This window comes from Arachis stenosperma, chromosome 1, assembly GCF_014773155.1.
Source record: "Arachis stenosperma cultivar V10309 chromosome 1, arast.V10309.gnm1.PFL2, whole genome shotgun sequence".
NCBI classification, from domain to species: Eukaryota; Viridiplantae; Streptophyta; class Magnoliopsida; order Fabales; family Fabaceae; genus Arachis; species Arachis stenosperma.
In genome coordinates, this window is record NC_080377.1 from 39,507,213 (window position 1) to 39,523,277 (window position 16,065).

Consider the following 16,065-nt stretch of genomic DNA (forward strand, 5'->3'; position numbering starts at 1 on the left):
TATCCTTAGTCTTTGCATGTTCCCTGGCTCTAATATGCATTTTTGGGCCAAAAACTGGGTTAAAACGCAGCCCAAAATCCACGCCAACGATTTCTGTAAATTTTGCAGATCGCGCACGTCACGCGACCGCGTCGTCCACGCGTTCGTGTCATCCAGTGTTTTTCCTTGCCACATGTGCACGTCGTCCACGCATTCGCATCACTCGTGCAGATTCCAATCCACGCGCTCGCGTCAGGCACGCGTTCGTGCCACTGTGATTTTCTCTCATTCGCGCAGATGCGTGAGCCATGCGTCCGCATCACTTCTCGCTGGTCATCTCCTCAATTTCTTGTGTTCCTTCTATTTTTGGAAGCTTCCTCTCCATTCTCTAAGCCATTCCTGCCCTATGATGCCTAAGACACTTAACACACGGATCACGGCATCGAATGGTATATAGGAGAATTAAAATACATAATTAAAAGATCTCTAGGAAGTAAGTTTTCAACCATAGAATAAATTTGGAAAGGAATTGTAAATACATGCTAATCATATGAATAAGTGGGTGCAGACTTGATAAAACCACACAATTAAACACAATATAAATCATAAAATAATGGTTTATCAGGAACCCAAAAATAATGATAGAAAATAATTAAAATATGAGTGGGTAATGCCAAATAATAAGGGTCTCAATTACATGGTAGCTACAACATGCAAGTGAGGAAACACTATAAGCACAAGGCTTGTCAATGGTGCAGACATTGCAACAAAAGGGGAAGAGATAATGGGTAATGAAAAATAATATAAATTCATGTCAATGCAAAAGGAGTAGAAGTATCATAAAAGATTAGCATTGACTTAAATAATATTACCCAATAGTGTAAAACAAGTCACTAAGCACCAAAATAATACCAGAAAAGATATAACAGTTAAATAAGAACATTTAACACCAACGGTAAAATAATAAATTTAGAAAAAAATAAAAATAGGCACAAATTTAAAATGTAATAAATGAAAGTATGCAAATAAATTAAATAAAATAGAATGAGAGATAATAAGAATGAGAAGTGAAAGAAAAGAAGAAGAAGTAAAAAGAAAGAAAGGATAAGGAAGAAAGAAGGAATAAGAGAGAATTAAAAAGCGAGAAGAGAGAAATAGGATTGGGGAAAAGATAAGATATCTGGCGCTGATGACTACTGTGCGTTGCATGTGACGCAGATGCGTGGGTCACGCGTTCGCGTGATTTCCAAAATCTTCAAGTGACGCGGACGCGTTAGTCACGCGGACGCGTGACTTGATTTGCACAAGTGGCGCGAGAGCAGCCACGCGCTCGCGCAACTCTCTGTCTCAAATGCCTATTTGCCAAAATTTAGGGTGACGCGTGCGCGTGGGTGATAAACCCCATTTGTAGGGTTTATCTTATGCTTCATTTAAGGGATTTTATGACCTTTTACCCACATTTATTCAACGAAATAGCATGGTTTTATAACTTCCCCTTTAATTGTGCTTAAGAGTGAAAACATGTTGTTTTAGGTCTTAAAATAGCTAAATCTAATTCTCCTTGATTCTATTAGATGCCTTGATATGTTTGTTAAGTGATTTAAGATTTAGGAGGCAAAGATTGGATCAAGGGAATGAAGAAAGAAGCATGAAAAGTTGGAGAACTCATGAAGAAATGAAAGAACCGGAAAGCTGTCAAGCCGACCTCTTCGCACTTAAACAACCATAACTTGAGCTACAGAGATCCAAATGATGCGGTTCCAGTTGGGTTGGAAAGCTAACATCCGGGGCTTCGAAACGATATAAGATTTGCTATGGTTGAACCGCGCATGGTGGCGCGCACGCGCATAGTACGCGCACACGCCGTTGCTGCCACCTGGTTCACTTAAAGCAAAACGTGGCCAGCGAATTCTAAAGCCTTGTGGGCCCAATCCAACTCATTTCTGATGCTATTTAACCCAAGGAATGAAGAGGGAAACGGATGTTAGTTACCATTAGTCATAGTTTAGTTTTAGAAGTAGTTTCTAGAGAGAGAAGCTCTCACTTCTCTCTAGGATTAGGATTAGGATTAGGTTTAGTTCTTAGATCTAGATTTTGATTCATCTTCTTCTACTTCTATCTTCTCAATTCCTTGTTGTTACATTCATTCTTCTTCCATTCTTTTGTTGTCATTTCCTTTATGTTGTTCTTATGTTTTGTTGTAGATCTACTATTGTTCCTTCCATTTTCTTTCAATTCAATAAGAGGTAATTCATGTAGATCTTGTTTCCTTTAATTGTTGTTGTTAATTCTTTACATTTGATTGTTGTTAGAATTCATTCTTGTCGTGATTTACTATGCTTTCCTTTTATGCCTTCCAAGTGTTTGATGAAATGCTTGGTTGGATTTTAGAGTAGAATTTTATACTCTTGGCTTGGAAAGGTAACTAGGGAACTCTTGAGTTACTAATGTCCAAGTAATTGATGATTGGGATACATTGACTCTAGTTCTCACTAATTGAATAAGTGGAGAGTTAGGACTTATGGACTAGGATTGATATAGCTCATTTGAATTTCCTTTACTACTAGTTAGAGGATGATTTAATGAGATTAATTCTTGCCAATTCTCATATTGTGGTTAGTGATTAGGATGGAGATCCTTGACCACCAACCCTTGCCAAGACCTTTTTAGGCCTTAGTTTACTTTCTTGCCATTTATCTTTCATGTTTCTTATTAAAACCCCAAAAATAACTCACAACCAATAACAAGACACTTTATTGTAATTCCTAGGGAGAACGACCCGAGGTTCCAATACTTCGGTTTATAAATTTAGGGGTTTGTTTTAGTGACAAACAACTTTTTGTATGAAAGGATTATTGATTGGTTTAGAAACTATACTTGCAACGAGAATTCATTTGTGAAATTCTATACCATCAAAAATCCCAATCATCAAAATGGCGCCGTTGCCGGGGAATTGCAATGGTGTTATGTTATTGGTTATTGTACATATGTGAATATTGTGAATAGGTTTATCTTTTGTTTGTTTCTTAATTTTTTTGTTTGTTTTATTTTGTTCTCTCACTATGAATTCTCACTTTGGCTATGAGTTTGGTTATCAACATGTTGTAGGAAATGAGGACTATAATGAAGATGTGTATCAAGGATGGGACAATCAAAGGTGGGCGCGCCATGTGTGCGTACGCGTGGATTGAGAAGTTTCACCTTCCATACATTGACCCGAGAGTTATGCCTGCGCCGCGCCAACATTGTGCCTTTGGCACAACCCCACTCGCGTGCACGCGCAAACGACGCGTACGCACCACTCTCGTAATAACCCATCCGCGCGCGTGCGGCATGCGCGCGTACGTGCGGATTTCCTTCCTTCACCACATTTCGTTTCTTCTCCTCTTTCTATTTCTTTCCTTCTCCTTTCTTCTTCCCTCCTCCTACCCCTCATCCAACACTTCCAAACACCATGGATAACCATTTATTTTAGTTAGTTAATTAGTTAGTTGGTTAGTTAATTAGTTAGTTTCAGTTTAGTTTTCATTTTATCTTCTATCTTTTCATTATAAGTGTTGGATTATTGACTTTGTTTACTATATATTGCTGCCCCTTATTGTCTAAATGCTATCTTAGCATAATTATTTTAAATATTCTTTGTTGGATTCTATGATTGAGGTTATATTTTGTTACTTGGTTTTAAGTTCTTCATGCTTACCTTTCGAAAAATACCAAGTGATGAGAATTGCCTTTGAGATTGTAACTCTTTTGAATTGCATGTTGTAGCTAGCCACCATGTGATTTGAACTCTCTCTTTGAGTGGGCAATTTCTTGATGGATGTTGAGCATTTACCTTAATGCATTGTGTTCATGATTATATTCATCCATATATATTTGACTTGAATGCTTTCATGCTTCTCTAATGCTTGTCTTACCTTACAAGCTCACTTAAAGCATCTCAAGCATACTAGAATGAGTAAAGTGCATGCTTCTTTGGTGACATATCTTTTATGCTAATGTGTGTTCTAAACCGCGCAATTTAGAATTCACACACTTATTTGTCATTAATGTCACATTAATTCACTCACCGCATTCTAGTGATTTACCTCACTCCAACAAAGTATGCTTCCTTGCTTTTGTATTGTCTCATCTTATGGTGTTATATTTTTGTTTTTCATGATGAATGCACCACAAGCAATAACGGAAGCAAGACTAGGAACACGTAGCAATCCGGAGAGTCGCCGTACCCCCTTGCTCATCTTTGAATGCACCGAGGACGGTGCAAACTTTTAAGTGTAGGGAGGTCGTCCGACCGGTCGGTGATTTTGGGTGACAACTTTCTAATTCCAACACTTTTGCATTTCATTCTAGGATTTTAGGATTTTTACTCGCATTTTCTTAGTTTTTGCATAAAAATAAGCTTAGTCAAAATAATGAATTTTCAAGATTTCTATCTATAGGGCACACCAATTGATTTGAGTGAAAACTTTTCATAGAACTTGCTTGAATTATATATCTTGTGGATCATGTTTTTGAGCTAAGAACAAAGCAAGTGAGACTTGAGCCTAATGGTGTGGTTACATCTTATAACCACTTATTTTTCCTTCTTGTGTGCATTATTCTCTTTCTATGATTGTAATCTTTGAATTGTTTGATTCTATATGTCCATTATTCCTTATATTCATGCATTTATATGATTGAGACCATCACTTCATTAGCTCACTTACCAAATAGCCTTACCCTTTATCTCCCCTTGATTAGCCAAATTTGAGCCTACGCTTAACCCACTTGTTCTTTAATTTAGCACATTACAAGCCTTAAAGCGGAAAACAATAAAAGTCCTTAATTTGGATCTTTGATTAGCTTAGGCTAGTGTGTGTGAGAATCATTCAAGTATGGGAACCTTGGGACATTGGGTGAATAAAAGGGGTAGTTTTGTATTGTTATTAAAAATATTAGGAATTGGGTACATACTCATGTATTGATCAAATGTAAAACCTTATGCATTGAGGTTCTTGTATATAGAAAAAAAAAATATGAAAAAAATGAGAAAAACAAAAGAAAAAGAAAAATAATATGGAAAAGAAAAAAAAATAGAAAAAGAAAGAAAAGGAAAAAAAAAGAAGAAAAATAATAAAAAGGGGACAAAATGCCCCAAAGCGAAGCTCAATAAGATCAATGCATAAGTGTTGTGAAATGAAAAGGGATGCATGAGTATGTGAAAAAGTGAGTAGAATGGGTAGTTAGAGTAGAATTTAATTGTATAGGTTATTATATAGGTTAAGTGGAAAGTTTAAACTTATCAAAGATTCAAATTCCAAGCTCACTTAACCAAATATGCATCCTACCTTGACCCTAACCCCATTACAACCTATGAAAAGACCTCATGATATATGTATGCATGCATGAAATATTTGTTGATTGTTAGAAGAAAAACAAATCTTAGAAAGCATGATTAGGAGAGAATTGAGAGAATCAACCCTAAACACTTGAGCGAATAGAGTGCAAACACATCCGGTGAGGGTTTGATGCTCAATTACATGTTTCCACCTATGATCATCACTTCTCATGCAAGTTTGTAAAAATATTTAATAACTCAATTCAATTGTGGATTAGACTTGCTAGTCCTTAGCCCTTGTGCATATATGCTTCTTGAAAATTGATTTATTTTGACCAAGCAATTGCATTCATTTAGATAGTTGCATGTAGGTAGATTGCATTTAGTTAGTTTCCATTGAATAAATGTTGATGCCCTTTGCTTTCTCTTGGTTTAAGCATGAGGACATGCTTGGTTTAAGTGTGGGGAGGTTGATAAACCCCATTTGTAGGGTTTATCTTATGCTTCATTTAAGGGATTTTATGACCTTTTACCCACATTTATTCAATGAAATAGTATGGTTTTATAACTTCTCCTTTAATTGTGCTTAAGAGTGAAAACATGTTGTTTTAGGTCTTAAAATAGCTAAATCTAATTCTCCTTGATTCCATTAGATGCCTTGATATGTTTGTTAAGTGATTTAAGGTTTAGGAGGCAAATATTGGATCAAGGGAATGAAGAAAGAAGCATGAAAAGTTGGAGAACTCATGAAGAAATGAAAGAACCGGAAAGCTGTCAAGCCGACCTCTTCGCACTTAAACGACCATAACTTGAGCTACAGAGGTCCAAATGATGCGGTTCTAGTTGGGTTGGAAAGCTAACATCCGGGGCTTCAAAACGATATAAGATTTGCTATGGTTGAACCGCGTATGGTGGCGCGCACGCGCATAGTACGCGCACGCGCCGTTGCTGCCACCTGGTTCACTTAAAGCAAAACGTGGCCAGCGAATTCTAAAGCCTTGTGGGCCCAATCCAACTCATTTCTGATGCTATTTAACCCAAGGAATGAAGAGGGAAATGGATGTTAGTTACCATTAGTCATAGTTTAGTTTTAGAAGTAGTTTCTAGAGAGAGAAGCTCTCACTTCTCTCTAGGATTAGGATTAGGATTAGGTTTAGTTCTTAGATCTAGATTTTGATTCATCTTCTTCTACTTCTATCTTCTCAATTCCTTGTTGTTACATTCATTCTTCTTCCATTCTTTTGTTGTCATTTCCTTTATGATGTTCTTATGTTTTGTTGTAGATCTACTATTGTTCCTTCCATTTTCTTTCAATTCAATAAGAGGTCATTCATGTAGATCTTGTTTCCTTTAATTGTTGTTGTTAATTCTTTACATTTGATTATTGTTAGAATTCATTCTTGTTGTGATTTACTATGCTTTCCTTTTATGCCTTCCAAGTGTTTGATGAAATGCTTGGTTGGATTTTAGAGTAGAATTTTATACTCTTGGCTTGGAAAGGTAATTAGGGAACTCTTGAGTTACTAATGTCCAAGTAATTGATGATTGGGATCCATTGACTCTAGTTCTCACTAATTGAATTAGTGGAGAGTTAGGACTTATGGACTAGGATTGATATAGCTCATTTGAATTTCCTTTACTACTAGTTAGAGGATGATTTAATGAGATTAATTCTTGCCAATTCTCATATTGTGGTTAGTGATTAGGATGGAGATCCTTGACCACCAACCCTTGCCAAGACCTTTTTAGGCCTTAGTTTACTTTCTTGCCATTTATCTTTCATGTTTCTTATTAAAACCCCAAAAATAACTCACAACCAATAACAAGACACTTTATTGTAATTCCTAGAGAGAACGACCCGAGGTTCCAATACTTCGGTTTATAAATTTAGGGGTTTGTTTTAGTGACAAACAACTTTTGTATGAAAGGATTATTGATTGGTTTAGAAACTATACTTGCAACGAGAATTCATTTGTGAAATTATATACCATCAAAAATCCAAATCATCAGTGGGTGGTGGGTACGCGTGGATGGCCTTACTTCCAAATTGACGCGGACGTGTGGGGCACACGTTCGCGTGGTAGGGCTTGTGCTTCTAGCATGGTTCCAACCCCACTCCATCACAACTTGCTGCCATGCACCCATTTACGTCGATTTCGTGGGGTCACGCGTGCGCGTGGGTGACGCGCACGCATGGAGGGCTGGATTTGCAAATGACGCGGATGCATCAGGGATGCGTTCGCGTGCATGTATTGGTGCCAAAGGCGCGCTTCCAGCCACGCTCCCGCGTGACTTTTTGTTCAAATCCCTTTTTTCGCTAATTCTCCTTTGACGCGGACGCGTCAGCGATGCTGACATGTCGCGTGCTTCCTCTCTCTTTTTTTTGTGCAGTATGCAGAATGCAATGCTGATATGGATGTTATAAATAATTTCAGGTTCAATAAAATGGAATAAAATAAAATAAAACTTAAAAACAAACAAAATGAAATAAAAATTGAAGTTGAAAAAGTAACGATCATACCATGGTGGGTTGTCTCCCACCTAGCACTTTTAGTTAAAGTCCTTAAGTTGGACATTTGGTGAGCTCCCTGTTATGGTGGCTTGTGCTTGAATTCATCCAAAAATTTCGACCAATGTTTGGAGTTTCAGTAGCCTCTGGGATCCCAAACTAGGCACAGAAAGCCTTCAAGCAAGTTAAAGCAAGTGACAAGGCCCCAAGAGTATTGATTGCTAGACTGAATTCCGGAGTCCCAAATCTTGCTTTTGCACCCATCTTCTTGTTGATTATCATGATTCCATCCCGGTGGCACGCAATTGAAATTCTCACTAAGGCATCCAAACAGCTTCCTAGACCCATTCAATTGAGCTTTACACCAAACCTTGCATTTCAACTTGGAGCATACAACCATGTTGGACCTTGCTTGACAACTCCAACCACTAACCAGCTTCCTCTTGCTCTTAATGCCACAAAGTGCTCTAAGTTGACCATCCGTTTCTAGAAGCCCATATTCAAGTGGGAAAGTAAAGGTTAAGGATAAGAATTTTACCCATTTGAACATTGTGTTGGACGGTAATGGCCTTGGGAGAGGTGTTTCTAATGAATTTGCAAGCTCCACTCCCTTGTGCTCTTCTCTGACAACTTCCACCTCTTTGCAAGCTTCTTCAATTTCAACCTCTTCCTCTTGGTAGCTTTCTTCCGATTCAATTTCTTCTTCATTGTTCACCAAGGGCATGGGAGGTTGTGCTTCTTCTTCTTTAATCTCCATGTCAAGTCCAATGGGAGAGGATTCAAATGTAGATAAGAATTCATCAATGATTGAATCCATCTCTTGATCATCCCTTTCAAAGTCTTCAACCATGATATGCCTTGGAGGTTGTACACCCTCCTCAACATCAAATTCAAACTCCTTAGAAGGGGGCTCTGTGACTTGAGTTTCTCATGGAGGTTCCGCATCTCCTAAGTCTTCGACCACTTCTTCCTCTTTAACGATTACGGCTTCCTCCAATTGTTCCAATACAAAGTCATGCTGCTCATTATCCACCGGAGTTTCTAGCTTCTCCTTCATGCTGCGTTCTTCAGTAGATTCTCCACATGAAGCCATGGGGGTTCCTTGAGTGTCCGAACGACGGGAAGCTAATCGATTTACTACCTCGGTTAAGGCAGTCGTGAATTCTAGTGCATCCCTTTTCATCTTCGCTTGCCCTTGAAGAAGACCACGAAGGATGTTATCCATTGGAGATTGGGGTGGATATGAGGGTTCATTACTTGGAAGGAAGGGTTCATGATAAGAGGGTGGTTCCTCACTCTCCATCTTTTCCACTTGTTGCACCACACACTTCGGTTCCTTGTTCTCAAATTGAGATTTTTTAGCCATGAGAGCTTTGGGTGCCATTCGGGTTACCGCTCGGTCCAATTGACAAAGGGTTGTTTGAAATTGATCCACTGTTTCCTTGAGACGACCCCTTGACTCTTGTTCTGCTTGGATATCATAAGTAGGACCATAAGGCTCTTGGATTGATGGATATGGATGTGGTGTATATGGATGTGGTAGTTCTTGGGAGTAATTGGATTGGAATTGGGGGTGGATCTATGTATGGCTCATATGGCTCATAGGGTGGTTGATATGGTGGATATGGATTAGGGTCATATGGAAGTGTTTGGTGGTAAGGGGCTTGTGAGTATGGTGGTTCAAAGCTATATTGAGGAGGGGGTTCATGGGCGTATGGTGGTGGTTGTTGACAATCAAAAGAGCGCTCACCATAGCCATTATCTTGATATGCTTCTTGGAATGGCTCTTGGTCATAGTATATTGGCGGAGGCTGTTACCAAGAGGGTTGATCAAATCCCTGTGGCTCCTCCCACCTTTGATTCTCCCATCCTTGATGCATGTTCTTATTGTAATCTCCTCTTCCTGCAACATGATTATAACCAAACTCATAGCCAAAGGGGTGAGAGTTCATAGTAGTAAGAGAAAATAAAAACAAAACTAATAAAAATAAGCAACAAAGTCCTAAAACTAACAAAAACTAACAAACAAGCAAAAAAAGTAAATATTTACAATAACCAATAATAAGGCACACGTTTGCAATTCCCCAGCAATGGCGCCATTTTGACGATCGGATTTTCTATCGATAAAGAAATTTAAAAATATAATCGCGTTGTAAGTATAGCTTCTAAACCAACAAAGAATCCTTTTGTGAAAAAGTTTTGGTTGTCACAAGTAACAAACCCAATAAAAATAAATAACCGAAGTATTCAAACCTCGGGTCGTCTTCTCAAGGAATTGCAGGGAAGTATGATTTATTATTGGTTATAGAAAAGATATATTTTATTTTGGATTTTTGAAAGGTTTGAACAAGAGAAATAAATTACAGGAATTAATAAATCAATAGTTAAGAAAACTCTTGGCAAAGTTTGAAAATTAAAAGTCCTATCCTAGTATCCTTATCAATTGTGATGAAAATTTCTCGTTGCTCCCACTTAGTCAACCTCTAACTATGAAGGTAAGTCAAATGGATAAATCAATATGAATCCTCAAGTCCTAGTCAATTCCCAAAGAAAGACTAGAGTTAGTGGAATTCAAGTCAATTAGCGACTTCCAATTATCAATCAACAAAAGAGTTTGATAACTCAAGAGTCTCTAATTACTCAACCAAAGTCAAGAATATAGAAAGCTAAATAAAAATCATATATCTGAAATACCTCAAATTATATTAAATATAAAGTTAGATTGAACATAGAAATCCATAAACCAAATTGGCAACATCAAGTAATCAACTAAAGTAATAGAATAAATAAAAGTAGAAGAAAACATAAAGTAAAGTAAAGAAATATTAAACCTGGAATTGAAAAGACGAAGACATCCTAATCCTAAATCCTAATCCTAAGAGAGAGGAGAGAGCCTCTCTCTCTAAAAGCTACATCTAAAAACTTAAAATTATGAATTATCAATGTTCTCTGATGAATAGATGCATTCCTCTACTTTATAGCCTCTAGTCTGTGTTTTCTGGGCCGAAAACTGGGTCAAAAATAGCCTAGAAATCACCCCCAGTGATTTCTGGTTCGTACAGGTCGCTGCAAAGTCAGGCGGAAGCGTCCTCGACGCGTTAGCGTGGATTCGGTTTTTGCCAGGTCACGCGTCCGCGTGATTTACGCATTTGCGTCATCTGGCTTCGAAGCAACTATGGCAAATTATATATCGTTGCGAAGCCCCAGACGTTTTCTTTTAAACACAACTAGAATTGTCTCATTTGGACTTCTATAGCTCAAGTTATGATCGTTTGAGTGCGAAGAGGTCAGGCTGGACAGCTCAGCAATTCCTTGAATTTCTTGTATTCCTTCCACTTTTGCATGCTTCCTTTCTATCCTCTAAGCGATTCCTGCTCTGTAATCCCTGTAATCACTTAACGCACATATCACAGCATCGAATGGTATAAAGGAGAATTAATTTTTGGTAATTTAAAGGCTTGGGAAGCAAGTTTCCAATTATAGAACAAAATCTGGGAAGGATTTGTAAAACCATGCAAATAGTATGAATAAGTGGGTAAAGAGTTGATAAAAACCATTCAATTGAGCACAAGATAAACCATGAAATAGTGGCTTATCAGTCCCGACACCTTAAGGTCGGGCATAGGAGTATCCTCGTCCTCGGGAGTAGGAACTATCTTCTCGTCCACTACAACATTGTCAACTGAGATCGGGGTAAGGTCAACCTTGGGAGCAAAAACTCGAATTTGAGCCTTCAGATACTTTACAACCTCATCCATCCACCAAATCCAGCCTCTCTCCAAAAATCCTGGTGTAACTTTCCTCGGCTTTTTTTTTTCAAGCCATCAGCCATGGCCAAAGCCGCCTTGGACTACTTCAATTTTTCTCGAGCTTTAGACAAGTTTGACACTAGGGTCTCCTTCTTGGCCTCCAACTCTTTCTTTGTCTCCTTCAATGACTCCCTTTGCTTGCAACTTGACAAGGTTACTCTAAGTGGTGCCTAAGGGGGCCTTTTTCAGCTCCTTCAATAAGGCCACATAGATCCTGGCCGTCCGAACCCCTCTTCCGGCCCTAACCTGGAGGTGAGATTCAATAGCGATGTCATCCATGCTTATGAAACTATAAGAAAGAATGTGCTTCTCACTCCAGGCCAAGACATAAAAACCTTGTTCATAGATGCCCGAGCTTGACGTCCTTCGCTTTTTAGAGGCCGGGTTGGGATTCAAAGGAGGCGGATGGTTTGCTTGCTTTGGAGGACGAGTTGCTTGTTATTCCGAGGAAGAGGGAATTAGTTTAGGGCTGGGGTCAAGCGTAATCTTCATAGAAACAAAAGCACCCGAGTCCAACTTAGAAGGCAAAGCCACTACCCTGGACTTTTGGAGTTGTAGATTTCGAGCAACGGCACTCTTCCTTGCAGTCCATAAATTTAGAGGGATTTTATCATCTTTTCCCACATTTATTCACTAAAACAGCATCGTTTTGTAAATTATCCTTCATTTGTGCTTAAATGTAAAAACATGCTTTTTAGCCCTTTTAATTTGCTAATTTTAATTCACTTTTGATTTTACTAGATGTCTTGATTTGTTTGTTAGTGAATTCAGATTGAAAAAGGCTAGGAATGGATCAAAGGAGTGAAGAGAAAAGCATGCTGATGAGCGGATAATTTATACGCTTTTTAGCATTGTTTTTAGGTACTTTTTAGTAGGATCTAGCTACTTTTAGGGATGTTTTTATTAGTTTTTATGAAAAATTCACATTTCTGGACTTTACTATGAGTTTGTGTGTTTTTCTGTGATTTCAGGTATTTTCTGGATGAAATTGAGGGACCTGAGCAAAAATCTGATAGTAGGCTGAAAAAGGACTACAGATGCTGTTGGATTCTGACCTCCCTGCACTCGAAATGAATTTTCTGGAGATACAGAACTTAAAATGGCGCGCTCTCAATTGCGTTAGAAAGTAGACATCCAGGGCTTTCCAGAAATATATAATAGTCCATATTTTATTCGAGTTTAGACGACGCAAACTGGCGTTCAACTCCAGTTCCATGCTGCATTCTGGAGTAAAACGCCAGAAACACGTCACAAACCAGAGTTAAACGCCAAAAACACATTACAACTTGGCGTTTAACCCCAAGAGAAGCCTTTGCACGTGTAAAGCTCAAGCTCAGCCCAAGCACACACCAAAGTGGGCCCCGGAAGTGGATTTATGCACTTAGACTTATTTTTGTAAATCCTAGTAACTAGTTTATTATAAATAGAACTTTTTACTATTGTATTTTCATCTTTGGAAAATCTTTGGACGTTTAGTTCTTAGACATTAGGGGGCTGGCAATTCGGCCATGCCTGGACCTCCAGTTCTTATGTATTTTCAACGGTGGAGTTTCTACACACCATAGATTAAGGTGTGGAGCTCTGCTGTACCTCGAGTATTAATGCAAAGTACTATTGTTCTTCTATTCAATTCATGCTTATTCTTATTCTAAGATATTCATTCGCACTTCAACCTGATGAATGTGATGATCCGTGACACTCATCACCATTCTCAACCTATGAACGCGTGCCTAACAACCACCTCCGTTCTACCTTCGATTGAATGAGTATCTCTTGGATTCCTTAATCAGAATCTTCGTGGTATAAGCTAGAATCCATTGGCAGCATTCTTGAGAATCCAGAAAGTCTAAACCTTGTCTGTGGTATTCCGAGTAGGATTCAGGGATTGAATGACTGTGACGAGCTTCAAACTCGCGAGTGTTGGGCGTAGTGACAGACGCAAAAGGATCAATGGATCCTATTCTGACATGATCGAGAATCGACAGATGATTAGCCGTGCTGTGACAGCGCACCTGGACCATTTTCACTGAGAGGACGGACGGTAGTTATTGACAACGGTGATCCCCCAACATACAGCTTGCCATGGAAAGGAGTAAGAATGATTGGATGAAAGCAGTAGGAAAGCAGAGATTCAGAAGGAACGTAGTATCTTCATGCACTTATCTGAAATTTCCACCAACAAATTACATAAGTATCTCTATCTTTATTTTATGCTTTATTTATCTTTATATTCGAAAACCATTATAACCTATTTGAATCCGCCTGACTGAGATTTACAAGGTGACCATAGCTTGCTTCATACCGACAATCTCCGTGGGATCGACCCTTACTCACGTAAGGTTTATTACTTGGACGACCCAGTGCACTTGCTGGTTAGTTGTGCGAAGTTGTGAAAAAGAGTGATATTACAATTGTGCGTACCAAGTTGTTGGCGCCGTTGAGATCACAATTTCGTGCACCAAGTTTTTGGTGCCATTGCCTGGGATTGTTTGGGTTTGGACAACTGACGGTTCATCTTGTTGCTCAGATTAAGTAATTTTCTTTTCAAAAAGTTTTCAAAAATCTTTTAAAAAATTTTTTCTTTGTTTTCGTTTTCCCAAAAAAAAATTCGAAAAAATCCAAAAAAAATTAATAAAATCATAAAAACCAAAAATATTTTTGTGTTTCTTGTTTGAGTCTAGTGTCAATTTTTAAGTTTGGTGTCAATTGCATGTTTTTAAAATTTGTGCATTTTTCGAAAAACCCATGCATGGTGTTCTTCATGATTTTCAAGTTGTTCTTGATAAGTCTTCTTGTTTGATCTTCATATTTTCTTATTTTGTGTCTTTTGTTATTTTTCATATGCAATTTTGCATTCATAATATCTAAACATGAAAAATTTATGAGTTTGGTGTCTTGCATGTTTTTCTTTTCTTGAAAATTTTTCAAAAATAAATCTTGATGTTCATCTTGACATTCATAGTGTTCTTGCATGCATCATGTATTTTGATTCATAATTTTTATGTTTTGAGTTATTTAGTTGTTTTTCTCTCTTCATTAAAAATTCAAAAAATAAAAAATATATTTTCCTTATTTTACTCATAAAATTTGAAATCTTTGGGTTGACTTAGTCAAAAAATTTTAAAATTAGTTGTTTCTTGTTAGTCAAGTCAAGATTTCAATTTTAAAAATCTTATCTTTTTAATATCTTTTTCAAAATCAAATCTTTTCTTTTTTCCTTTTTGTTATTTTTGAAAATTCTTTAAAAAAATAATTTCAAAATCTTTTTCTCAATTTCATTTCAAGATTTCAAAAACTTTACTAATAATTAATGTGATTGATTCAAAAATTTGAAGTTTGTTACTTTCTTGTTAAGAAAGGTTCAATCTTTAAATTCTAGAATCATATCTTTTAGTTTCTTGTTAGTCAAGTAATCAATTTTAATTTTAAAAATCAAATCTTTTTCAAAATAAATTTCAATCATATCTTATCAATCATATCTTTTCAATCATATCTTTTTTCAAAATCAATTTCAAAAATCTTTTCTAACTTCCTATCTTTTTAAAATTGATTTTCAAATCTTTTTCAACTAACTAATTTACTTTTTGTTTGTTTTTATCTTTTTCAAAACCACCTAACTACTTTTCTCTCTCTAATTTTCGAAAATCACCTTTCTCTTTTTCAAAATTCTTTTAATTAACTAATTGTTTCAAATTTTAATTTTAATTTTATTTCTTCTCTTAATTTTCGAAAATCACTAACTATTTTTCAAAAACAATTTTTGAAATTCTCCCACTCTCATCTTCTTCTATTTATTTATTTATTTACTAACACTTCTCTTTATCTAAAAATTTGAACCCTCTCTTCCCCTTTTATGTTCAAATTTTTTCTCTTCCTTCTTCTATTCTTTTCTTCTTCTACTCACATAAAGGAATCTCTATACTGTGACATAGAGGATTCTTCTTTCTTTTCTGTTTTTTTCTTTTTCATATAAGCAGGAGCAAGGACAAGGACATTCTTGTTGAAGCAGATCCTGAACCTGAAAGGACTCTGAAGAAGAAGCTAAGAGAAGCTAAAGCACAACAATCCAGAGAAAATCTTACAGAGAATCTCGAAAAAGAAGACATGGCCGAATCCAATAACAATGGTGGAGGCACAAGGAGGATGCTTGGTGATTATACTACACCTACTTCCAATTTTTATGGAAGAAGCATCTTAATCCCTGCCATTGGAGCAAACAATTTTGAGCTGAAGCCTCAACTAGTTGCTCTAATGCAACAAAACTGCAAGTTTTATGGACTTCTATTAGAAGATCCCTATCAGTTTTTAACTGAGTTCTTGCAGATCTGTGATACTGTTAAGACTAATGGAGTAGATCCTGAAGTCTACATGCTTATGCTTTTCCCTTTTGCTGAAAGAGACAGAGCTAGAATATGGTTGGACTCACAACCTAAAGATAGCCTGGACTC